The sequence below is a fragment of the Dipodomys spectabilis genome, unplaced genomic scaffold (genome assembly GCF_019054845.1).
Source record: "Dipodomys spectabilis isolate Male_0828 unplaced genomic scaffold, ASM1905484v1 ptg000095l, whole genome shotgun sequence".
In the NCBI taxonomy this organism is placed as follows: Eukaryota; Metazoa; Chordata; class Mammalia; order Rodentia; family Heteromyidae; genus Dipodomys; species Dipodomys spectabilis.
In genome coordinates, this window is record NW_024870772.1 from 39,479,638 (window position 1) to 39,492,596 (window position 12,959).

Sequence of the window (12,959 nt, forward strand, 5' to 3'; positions counted from 1 at the left end):
TTTGGGGGTGGAGTTTTTTGGGTCCTTTATGTAAAGATCATGTCATCTGCAGATAGGGAGAATTTGAGTTCTTTTTTCCCTATGCGAATCCCTTTCATGTCCTTTTTTTGCCTGATTACTTTGGGTAAGAATCCCAGAATTATATTGAAGAGAAGTGGACAGAGTGGGCATCCTTGCCTTGCTCCTGATTTTAGGGAAAATGGTTTTCGTTTCTCCCATTCAGTATGATGCTATCGTTTTAAGGAATGCGCCTTCTCTTCCTAGTTTCTCCAAAGCTTTTAACATGAATGGATGTATTTTGTCAAAGCTTTTTCTGTGTCTATTGAGATGATCATGTTGTTCTTGCTGACATGGTGAATTACATTGATTGATTTGTGTATGGTAAACCAGCCTTGTATCTGTGGGATGAAACTTACTTGGTCACAATGTATGATATTTAAATATTTTTTCTGGATTCTGTTGGCTAGTATTTTATTGAAGAGCTTTGCATCTGTGTTCAAAAGAAAAATTGGTTTGTAGTTTTCTTTTTTTGTTGGATCCTTGGAATGAGTGTGATACTGGCTTCATAGAATGAGTTTGGAATGGCTCTTTCAGTTTCTATTTCATGAGGAGTATTGGTATTAGTTCATCTTTAAAAGTCTTACAGAATTCAGTGGTCAATCCATCTGGGCCTGGGCTTTTCCTTGTTGGAAGACTTCTGATTACTTCCTTAATCTTGTTGTATGTTATTGTCTTCTTTAGTGGGTTTATATATTCTTGGTTCAGTTAGGTAGTTTCTATGTTTCTAAAAATGTGTCTTTTTTGTTTTTAGGTTCCTTCTTTTGTGAGTGTAGATTTTGAAAGTAGTCCTTTAAAATCATTTTGATATCTTGGATGTTTGTTGTAATGCTTCTTGTGGCATCTCTGATTTTATTGATTTGAATCTCATCTCTTCTTTTTTCATTAAGCTCCTAAGTGGTCTGTCAATTTTACTATCTTTTTTTTTTTTTTTTTAAAAAAAAGCTTTCTGCTTCATTGGTTTTTATATGTAAGTTTTTAAGGTTCCATTTAATTATCTGCCCTAATCTTTGCTATCTCTCTCCCTCTAGTAGTTATAGGTTTGATTTGTACTTGTTTTTCTAGTAGTTTTAATTGCATCATGAGGTTATTTGCTTGAGCTGTTTCTATTGTCTTTATGTGTGGGCTTAGAGCTATAAACTTTCCCCTCAGTACTGCTTTTGCTGTATCCCAGAGGTTGCGTTATGATGTGTTTTCATTTTCTCTGAATTGTAGGAACTTTCTAATTCCTTCCTTAATTTCTTCTGTGACCCAGGTGTTATTCAGCAGTGTGTTAGTAAATCTCCATGTGTTTGATTGCTTTCTGTAGTACGTTTTGCTGTGGAGAACTAGTTTGATTCCACCGTGGTCAGATAAGATGCAAGGAATTATGTCAATCTTTATATTTGCATGGGTTTTTTTTTGCGTGTATGTGATATGATCTATTTTGGAGACTGTTCCATGGGCTGCTGAGAAGAATGTGAATTGGGTCATTGTTAGAGTGCTCTGTAGATATCAGTTAAGTCCATTTGGCATATACTGTCATTTAGTTCAGAGCTTCTTTGCTTATATTTTTGTTTGGTTGACCTGTCCTTTGGTGAGAGCAGCATATTAAAATCTCCCACTGTTATTGTGCTAGAGTCTATCCTGTTCTGTAAGTTCTGTAAGTAGGATCTTTATATTTTGGTACCTAGATTACATAGATGTTGACCACTATGATTTCCTCTTCATGCATCATTCCCTTTATTAATATGTGATGATCTTTCTTGCCTCTTTGTACTGATTTTAATAAAAAGTCCATTTTATCAGCTATCAATACGGCTACTCCTGCCTTCTTCCCAGATGCATTTACAAGAAAGAACTTTTTCCATCTCTTCGCTCAGAGTTTGGTTTATCTTAGCCTGTGAGATGGGTTTCTTAGAGACAATTGGTTGGATCTTACTTTTTGATCTAATCTACTGCTTTTTTTTTTTGGACTGGGGAATTGATTCCATTAGTGTTTAGACTTATTGTGGAGAGATATATCATGTTTCCTGCCATTTTCCTGATTTTTCTCTGTTTTGCTGCTTTTCTTCTCCTGTGATTGCTAAACCAGTCTTCTAATGGCTTTTGTCTGCTGTGTGTCCTTGACTTTGATTGTTTTCTTCATATAGTATTCTTTCCTTTATTATTCTTTGCAATGCTTTTTTAGTGTTCATGAATTCCTTTAATTTTTGTTTGCCATGGAAGGCTTAGTTTCACCATCATATGTAAATGATGTACACTGAGTACACCAGTTTGGGTTGTCGGTTTTTGATTGTCAGGGCTTGAATTATAGCGTTCCAGGCTCTTGTTGCATTGAGAGTTTGAGTGGAGAGATCTTCAGCAATTCCGATCTTCCCATTACAATATAGCTCCTTCTTTGATTTTTCAGCGTTTAAAATCTATTCCTTGCTTTTCAAGTCTAATGTTTTTACTATGACATGTCTAGAAATGTTTCTTCCTGGATCCTGTTTACTGGGGTTTCTGTATGCCTCTTCAGGTAGGTGAGATTTTTCTCTCTTAAGATTGGGGATATTTTCTGTTATTTTACTAACTATGTTTTCAATGCTTTTAGTATTGAATTCTTTCCCTTCATTGATCCCAACACTGTGTAAATTTGATCTCTTGACTGAATTTGCCAATTCTTGGATTTCCCTTTGGTAGCTTTTGAGTGTTTTTTCCATACTTTTGACTTTTTGTTCCTCTGTTTTTTCTCAACCCCTGATATTCTGTTTTTCATTTCATTTATTCTGTTACCTAGGCATTCCACTGTGGTTTACAATGCGGAAATTGAACTTCTATGCTCCTTGTTCTTTTTTGAGATCAGTTCTTATAGTGTTATTTTCTTCTTTTAATGAGGTATATAGCTTTTCTATTTTTATTTCCATATTTTTTGGGAATCCTGGATCTTCTTTCTCATTTCTTCTTTGTAATCTTGCAATTGGTTTTGTGTCTCACCTTTCATTTCATTGGCTAATTCTATCATCATTTCTTTAATAAGTTTTATTGTGTGTGTTCTACCTATTCTCCTTCACTCTCACTGGGGTCCTTCCCTGGATAGTTGTTGGCATCTGGATTTGGTTCCTTGTCTTGGTTGAACATGAATCTTTCATTGTGATTTATGTATTTGGGTTGAGGGATTGTCAGGGCTGTGTTTCAAGCTTGACCTGCTTGTGCCCAACTGGTGGTAGCCCACACGTGGCCTGAGCTAGCGCACACTGTATGAACTAGCTCATGTTCAGCCCCCAAGCCAACAAGCTCTCTGCAGTCTGGCAGGTGCTGGTTTGGGTTGCGGTGGGGACTGGGAGGGCTAGAGCTAGGGCTAGTCTTCCTTCAGACTAGGTGGCCATGAGCTTTGGAAGGGCCAGGCTCCCATGGATGTTAGTCCACATGGCAGTTAGTCTCTGCTGCCTTCTAGCAGGTCAGGTTTCCCTGGCTGGTGGCCAGGGCTGTGGAGGCTGCAGGGTCCTAGTGCCCACCCAGTATGAATTATGGTGGTGGTCTGCTGGAGGTCAACAGGTGGGGTTGGGGGGAGTGAAGAAGGGCTCTGGCCTCTGTGTACTTTTCCAGTGTGGTGTCCCTTCTTGGCCTGGAATGGGGGGAGCTCTGGGCCAAGCTCTTTGGGTCACTATCAGTGCTGGTCTCCCATGAGGGAGCTGGATGCTCACTAATCCTGGAGTTGGTTGTTGGCTGACCAACCACACTGTGGAAGTTCTCTGGGTCTGGATGTCATGGTCTCATTGTTGTTGGTCTGTGTCACTGTCTGCACTGTCTGGATGCTACAGTCTCAATGGTTGGGCCTTGGGGTTCTGGGTAGTTGTGGGGCCACTCTCATGGTTTAGCCATGCTGCTGGAAAAAGTTTGGGGGATTGAGGGAAGGCATTTTGCCTATATAAACTTTTATATGTGTATTGCCCTTTGAAGTGATCTCACCTATCTCTTATGATCTGCTTAAGTTGTATATTGTATTAAGTAATCCTCTATTTTTCTGTGTCTAATTTATTATCAACAACTTTGAGAAGTTTCAGATATTGTGTTCTGTAGATGCAGAATGTCTATTCATTGATATTCAGGAAGAATAGATTATCTTACTCCAAACCAAGATTTAACTGGTTTGATTTTAGATTCTAATTCTAGGAAGACTTGGTCAATTTAGGATTTTTACCTAAGCTTTGTAGCACAGTGCCATCCTATATTTGAAACTGAAAGCCTAAGCTATCCTTTTGTTTGTAACCCTAGAAGATATGTGGCCTTCGGTGGTATCTTTCAGAGTTTGAGAGTGTAGTTCATTGGTTTCCTATTTCAATCAACTTCAAAATTAGCCACATGTCTTGAGTGGAAGACCAATGAGATGTTGGAGGAAGGTTCTCTGTCACTAATAGTGTTGTCTTCTATGCACTAGGAGGCTGGGAAGTTTTGTTTCTGTCAGAGATACCATATTCTTGTGTCACTCTAGTACTCACAAAACATCTCTTGGGGGAAAAATGTTGTGAGTCCAGTTACTGTGGATTCAAACACATCACTTTGTCCATGGGAACTTCAAGGACTTTACTAGTATCCTTTTTGTTTTTGTTTTGTTGTCCATCATGGGTCTTGAACTCTGGGCCTGGGTGCTGTCCCTGCACTCTTCAGCTCAAGGCTAGCACTCTACCACTTGAGCCACAAAGCCACTTCTGGTTTTCTGGTAGTTTATTGGAGATAAAAGTCTCACAGACTTTCCTGCCCGGGCTGGCTTTGAGCCGTGATACTCAGATCTCAGCCTCCTGAGTAGCTAGGATTACAGGTGTGAGCCACTGGCGCCTGGCTTTACTGGTATCCTTTCTTCTGTGGAAACCCACTACCAACTAAAAGCCGACTCTTGTAATCAGCAAGTCCCCCCCTGGATGAACACACTTGAAGATGATCAGTTTACTAAGGAAGGACTAGAACTTCAATTCCTCTAATCCTCTTTATTTCAATAGTTCCCTAATATCTTTAAGAATGGGTTCTTATACTTCATCTATTTCTTGTAGCTTTTATAAGTGGAAACATTGATCTGGTACCATCTATTACATTCTGCTCAGAAGACCTATGGTGTAAATTTGAATTATGTTATGCTCCTTAAGGCTTAGCTTCAAGTTGTTTACTATAACCTTCTCAATGTTTCTGTAAGCCATACACAAAATCTTTTTCTTTTTCTTTTTTTTTTGCCAGTCCTGGGCTTTAACTCTGGGATTGGCACTGTCCCTGAGTTTTTTTTTTTTTGCTCAAGGTGAGCATTCTACCACTTGAGCCACAGTGCCACTTCTGGCTTTTTGAGTAGTTTATTGGAGATAAGAGTCTCCTGGAGTTTCCTGCCTGGGCTGGCTTCAAATGATGATCCTCAGATCTCAACCTCCTAACTAGCAAGAATTATAGACTTAAACTACTGGTGTCTGGCCCATAAAATCTTTTTAATAACTCTTATTACTATATTTAGAAGGAACCTGCTTCTGTGGTTTATAATGAAAAGCCTTGACTACTGTAGTTGAGTTTCAGGGTGGGAAGAAAATGCTGACAGATTCATTGGTTCATAAGAAGGCTGAGAATGAGATAAAGAGGTCTCTGAGTGTAACATATTTCAGGACCAGTGCCAAAGTGAAATTCTATCAGCAACATATATATATATGTATATATATTATAAATATATATATTATATATATTATATAAATAGACCAAGTAGGAGCAATAACATCTCTGTGGATCTTATTTTTATTTTTGTTGGTCATGGTGCTTGAACTCAGAGCCTGGGTGCAGGTGCTATACTTGAGCTTTTTTGCTTAAGGCTAGCGTTCTGCTTTGAGCCATAGCACAACTTCTATTTTTCTGGTGATCAATTGGAGAATAGAGTCTCATGGGGACTTTCCTGCCTAGACTGGCTTTGAACTATGATTCTCAGAAATCAACCTCTTGAGTACCTAGGATTACAGGTGTGGCCTTTTATCTTAAGATACATAGTGACCAGGTAGGCCAGGGTGCCTCAGCAGGCACAGTGAAAAAAGACGTCAATGATCTAACCAAATGGAATGAGTCACTACCACTAAGGAAAAATCACGAAGACCAGACACTTTGTGCTTTTTTTCCGATTAGAAATTTAAATTTAACCTTGTACTTAGAGGCCATGTTGGAAAGGAGAATTTGGAGGGAAGGCAAAAATCTGGAAATGAGTAATTACTACTCTAAGTAGACTATTACCAAATAAAGCCACTAGGATATATTTACTTGGCAATCTTGAGAGCCAAGATGAGGTAAGTAATTTAAAACACAGAAAATCCTATTTCTGCATGTCTGAGTATATAGACTGTAGATTTCAGCCCCTTGACAATATGTGGTGAGACAGTCTCACATTGATGCAGGAATTATTTATTTTCCTTTGCTGTAGGAGATAAAAACCGAACATTCAGTTCAAGGTAATAAAAATACATATACTCTAACTCTATTTTTATTTTACTAATAAAAACTTTTGTTTTATTTGAGCTACATTTTCTTCTGGATAATAGTGAATACAAAAGAATTGAGAATTGAATGATCACAAAAACCATTTAGAAGACCGTTCTTTTTTTTTGGGGGGGGGTCCGGTCGTGGGGCCTGAACTCTGGGCCTGGGCGCTGTCCCTCAGCTCTTCATCTCAAGGCTAGCGCTCTACCACTTGAGCCACAGTGCCACTTCCGGCTTTTTTCTTTTTTTTTAATGTAGTGCTGAGGAGTCGAACCCAGGGCCTCAGGCATGCAAGGCAAGCGCTCTACCACTGAGCCACCTTCCCAGCCCTAGAAGACCATTCTTAATTGTTCTCTATAAGATTTAAACAGGAATGCTCAAACTCTAAAGAGAATAATTACAGTTTGAATATTTTTGCTTTCTGTCACTTAAAAAATACAACTCGAGTTTATCTTGTCTATTGTACTTCCAAAGATAGCTGTTGAAAGGACAATGATAGTTTGACCTTTTTTTTTAAGACAGAAGAGAAAGTTAAAATGATATATGACTTCCTTATTTAAGACGTTATCTATAAGCCAGTTGCCAGTGGTTTACACCTGTGATACTAGCTACTCAGGAACATGTGATGTGAGGATCATGGTTCAAAGCCAGCCGGGACAGGAAAGTCCGTGAGACTCTTATCTCCAATTAACCACAGAAAACCGGCAGTGGTGCTTTGACTCATGTGGTAGAGTGCTAGCCTTGAGCTGAAGAGCTCAGGAACAGCGCCTAGCGTTCAAGCCCCATGACCAACAACAACAACAAAAAAAAAAAAAGAAGAAAAAAGAAAAACAAAAGAAATTATCTATATAATAGATGGACTAAATGAAAATAGAAAAGCTCTTTGTTTGGACTTTTTTAGGCTCTGAAGAATAAAGAAACAGTTTATATCAATGAATGAAGGTTTATTCTAATTATAGCCTGGTTATTGGGTGGCCTAGACTCGCTGATGTACAGAGTTAACGATTCTTTCTCATTCTCTCCATTGCCAGGAGTAGCTTCAAAAATCTTCTGCTCTCTCTCTCTCTCTCTCTCTCTCTCTCTCTCTCTCTCCTGTTTCTCTCTCTCTCTCTCCTTTTCCTTTCTCTCTCTCTCTCTGTCTCTCTTCCCTGTCCTTGGATGACAGTTCAGGTAGATTCCATAACATTTCAGTGACATTAAGCTCTGAGATCTTTTGTTTTAAAGTAGTGGACTAGAAATCTAGTCAAGATTACATCAGAGTTTTAATCTCAGTATCGAATTCAAAGATTTTTTTCCCTTCTTGGCTCCAGCAAGTATTGGTTTCTTCATGCACATTCTTTTCCTCTAGCACTATTTCTTGGTTTTTCCCAGGGTTAGAAAAAAGAAGATAGATTCTCTAAGGGACAGAAACATTTGTTCAGTTGGGGCCCTTTGTTCTTTAGATTACACTAGTTGGACAATCAAGATGTTCATTGTGGAAGGAGTCCAAATATTGTCTCTTTAGTGTGATTTTTTTCCCTCAGTACTCTTACGTCTAGCTCCGACTTCCACACTATTATAGTTCCTAATGCAGGCAATATTGTTTATAGCTAAGTTACTGTACTATCTATTGGGTACTTCATCAGACTTTTAAAGTGGATTTCCCTGTCTTGACAGTTCACCTTTCTTGGACAAGGTCCCTTATCTGCTTAAACTATTTTTTGAGGCATTTACTTTGGGAAGAGGGAGATGTTTAGAAAACCAGAGACATATTTTGTTATGCTAGGAACTCTTAGAAGTCAAGATTTCATATTAATTGCTTGGGACTGAGAAATCTTTTGTAGTTCTCTTTACATAGATTTTAATTCTAAGATTGAAAGATTTCTGTTAGTCTATACTCTTAGCTTAAAAATGTGTGTGTGCATGTGTATGTGTGCATGCATGCGCGCACATGCGTGTGTGTGTGTGTGTGTGTGTGTGTGTGTGTGTGGTTGTACTGATACTTGAACTTTGTTGGACTTTTTCACTTTTGGCTGATGTTTTACCATGTGGGCTATGCTTTTCTTCTGGCTTTCCTTTCCTGGTTAATTGGAAATAGTAGTCTCATGGATTTGTCTTCCTGGACTGGTTTTGAACCTTGATCCTCAGATCTCAGCCTTTTGAGTAGCTGGGATTATAGGCAGGAATTACTAGCACCTGTCAAAACTTACATATTTTTTTAAAGGTACAGGGAAAAACATGAAATGATACAAAAATCTAAGCTTATAACTAGGAGCCTGTGTTCTGAGGAAGTATGGGGCATGGGAATGGTTAAGTATCTTGTTTTAAAACACACAAAAAATTTGACACATATATAAGAAACAACATATTTCTACTGAATGCATTCATTCTTTTCCTCACTGAATTTTAGATTCTGAAAAAAATGATAATAAAGAAAAGATGACATGCGGGTTTGAAATAAGGTGAAGCTGACCAGATAGAGCATTTTATACCAATTAACTTTTGTTTCCTTTGGAGATTTTTTTTCCCCTTGCATATATGATGCCACAAAGCACTTTCACACATTTTCCTCCAGAAAATTATTGCTATATGGAAGTAATTCTGAAAGAGAATCCACCATTCTCAGCTTTGAAGCAAATTCCATGCATCAGATTTTCCTGTGGTAAGTCCAGACTCAAGTCCAAGGCAGTGAACAGACTGAAGAGAGACAGTGAATTGACCACGTGCATGGTTTCTTCTTCCCAGTGGGAGTTTATTTAAGAAGTTGATAACTTGTTTCTGGAAAGAAACTCTTCTACAGTATGAAATACATTTATCATTCCTGTGTCATGGGGCATGGGGCATGTTTACTTAGGAAAGATATTCTTTGGAGAAATTCAAACTTTCTAGACCAAAGCAAAAATTAAAAACAAATTCATCAAAGGCTCTCTTGACCTAAAAAAAAGAATGCTCAATTTTACAAAGCGTGTGTGTTCTGAGTTTGCATATCTCTATGTGCAAATACACACACATTTCTGCTATACGTTAGCATTCAATACAAAATTTACAGGTGAACATTTGCTTCTAATAAACTCAAACAAGGGCCTTTTTATATCCTTGCAAATAGTAATTTGCAATATTTTATAACTTTATTTCTTTTTTTTGGGTTAGGAAGATAAATCTTTATATTAAATACATTTTTTTTTTTTTTGGTCGGTCGTGGGGCTTGAACTCTGGGTCTGGGTGCTGTCCCTCAGCTCTTCAGTTCAAGGTGAGCGCTCTACCACTTGAGCTACAGCGCCACTTCCGGTTTTCTGGTGGTTTATTGGAGATAGGAGTCTCACGGTCTCTCCTGCCCAGGCTGGCTTTGAACCGCGATCCTCAGATCTCAGCCTCCTGAGCAGCTAGGATTACAGGCGTGAGCCACCAGCGCCTGGCTTAAATACATTTTTTTTTTAATTGTGAAAATACTGTACAGAGGGGTTACAATTACATAGGCAAGATAATGAGTACATTTCTTATCAAGCATTGTAGCCTCCTCCTTTGTTTCCCCTTCCCATCCCTTCCCATCCTCCCTCTCCCAACCCAATCCTCTCCGCTTCCCCCCACCAAAGTTGTAAAGTTCGTTTTCGACATAATGACTTGTAATCTCATTGTTGCAATAGGTCCACCTGTATCCCTTTTAACTACAATTCAATATTTTCTCAACTTTCAATATTTCATCCAGTGTTATATTCTGAGCTATATGAGTTATCATATATTATACATTATATATACCATATAATACATAACTCAGATTATTATATGATTTTTAATGATAGTAAACATTTATAGCAATTTTATGTGTTTAGTGACTTAATCATGACATACATATTATGAGTTAATTATAAATATTCTTTCTGCTTTTTTCCAGATAAGAATAATGAAAAATTACAGGGTTTTAGAGCTGGTATATAGTTGAGCTTTGATTAGAATCAAATCATGGATTTCTTCTAGGTTCTTCAACAACTCTATGTTATTTCTCAAAATTAATCTTGTTTTAATTAAGTCTTGTTTTAGTTCACCTCTTTTTAATATAATAAAAGAAAGTTTAAAGAGATTATCTTTGAGTATTTTCTAGGAAAACGTGTCTTGTGATTTCATATGAATTTTAGAATCATTTTTTTCTATTTCTATGAAGAATGTTACTGGTATTTTACTGGGGCATTGAGTATTATATTTATGAATGTGTGCCAGTACTGCTTCTCACATTTTCACACAGCTTTTTTACTCACATCTAGCACTCTATCACTTGAGCCACACATCCAGTTCCATTTTTTTTTGCTGGTTAATTAGAAATAAAAGTCTTATGGATTTATCTGTAATCTTCAGATCTTAGCCTTCTGAGGAGCTAGAACTAGATTTATAGGCATGAAACTCCAATGTCCAGAAGACATCTTTGCCCTGTTCTTGGTTGTTGTGATCAGTTTGTTACCATTAGCATGACGTTAGCAGGTAGGTTTTGGTAGACTTTTTTAATTAAGTGAGGAAGCTCTCCTCATGGTAGCTTACAAGTTAATGAATGAGTGATAGAATTTTTAACTCTTTTTCAAAAGTATGTTTATTATCTTTAGGTAGTTGTAGAAAGAAGTTACCATTCAACAAAGCAGTTTATGAATATAATGTGTCTTGATCAATGTCACCCCTTTCAACCTTCTCACCCACCCTTCCTAACCTACTCCTTCCCTTACTTTTCTTCTCTCTCTCTTTCTCTCTCCTTCCTTTCTTTCTTTCTTTCTTTCTTTCTTTCTTTCTTTCTTTCTTTCTTTCTTTCTTTCTTTCTTTCTTTCTTTCTTTCTTTCTTTCTTTCTTTCTTTCTTTCTTTCTCTCTCTCTCTCTCTCTCTCTCTCTCTCTCTCTCACCCTCCCTCCCTCCCTCCCTCCCTCCCTCCCTCCCTCCCTCCCTCCCTCCCTTCCTTCCTTCCTTTCTCCTTGTCAGTCGTGGGGCTTGAATTCTGGGCCTGGGCCCCTTACTTTTCTTAAATTTTGTAGGATATATATTGAATTCTGTATTGATATGATCACACAATTTTTTCCCTTAGTTTGTTGATAACATGCTTTATATCAATTAACTTAAAAAATGCCAATTGTGGGGCTGGAACGCAGGGCCAGGGTGTTATCTCTGAGTATTTGTGCTCAAGGCTAGTGTTCTACTCCTTGAACCACAGCTCCACTTCTGGCTTTTTGGCATTTAATTGGCGATGAGAGTCTCATGGACTTTCCTGCTTAGGCTGGCTCTTTAAACGATGATCCTAAGATCTCAGCCTCTTGGAATAGCTATGATTCTAGGTGTGAACCATCAACACTCAACTCTCAATTGACTTTTTAAATGGTAAACTAAGTTTTACTTGAATAAATCTCATTTGGTCTTAGTGTATAATTCAATGTGGATATTGATTCTATTTGCTAAAATTTTGTTGAGAATTCTCACATCTACATTTATTAGAGTCACTGGCATTTGTTTTTTTTTATGTTAGAACATTTTTATTAGGTGTTAACATAAGGGATATGTTGATCATACAAATGAGTTAGGAAGCATCCCATCTGAGTATCTTTTAAAAGAAATTAGAGATGTGGTACAATACATTCCTTAAGTGTTTGGCAGAATACATGAATGAATCCATCTGTGCTTAGTCATTTCTGTCTTGAGAGGTTATTAATTTGTGATTTAGTAGATGTAAGCCTGTTTCATCTTGCGTGAGTTTTGTATCATATGCTTAAACAATTTGACATAGCTCATCTAGGTTTTCAAATATGAGGGCATAGAATTACTCATCAAACTTCTTGATGATCCTTTTCTTTGTAAATATGCAATCTGTAGTGTCCTTTCTTTCATTATGTTTTTTGGTTGTGGGGCTTGAACTCAGGGCCTGGGTGTTGCCCCTAAGCTCTTTTGCTCAAGGTTAGCATCCTACCACTTTAAGTCACAGCTCCACTTACGTTTGTTGAGTGGTTAGTTGGAAATTAGAGTCTCATGGGGACTTTTCTGCCTGGACTGGCTTTGAACCACCATCCTCAGAACTCAGCCTCCTGAGTAGCTAGGATTATAGGCGTGAGTCACCAGCACCCAGCTCTTTCTTTCATTTTAAATATTTGCAATTTGTCCTCCCCCAGTGATGGAAGCTAGAGGCTTATTGATTTTATTTATCTTTGTAACTGTATTTTTTTGTCTTTTCTTTTTTGGTACTGGGGATCGAACCCAGGATGTTGCACTTGCTAGGCAAGCGCTTTGCCACTGAGCTACATCCCAGCCCTGATTTTATTTATCTTTTTAAAGTATATTTTTTCATTGATTCCTTATTTTTAATTTCATTGATTTCTACTTTTTTTATTATATTATTCATTTACACTTTGGATTTAATTTGCTTCTTTTATTGTCTTGAGATAGAAAATTGATTACCAGATCTTTTTTTTCTCTATATGGATTCAATGACATGTAAGCATAATAAG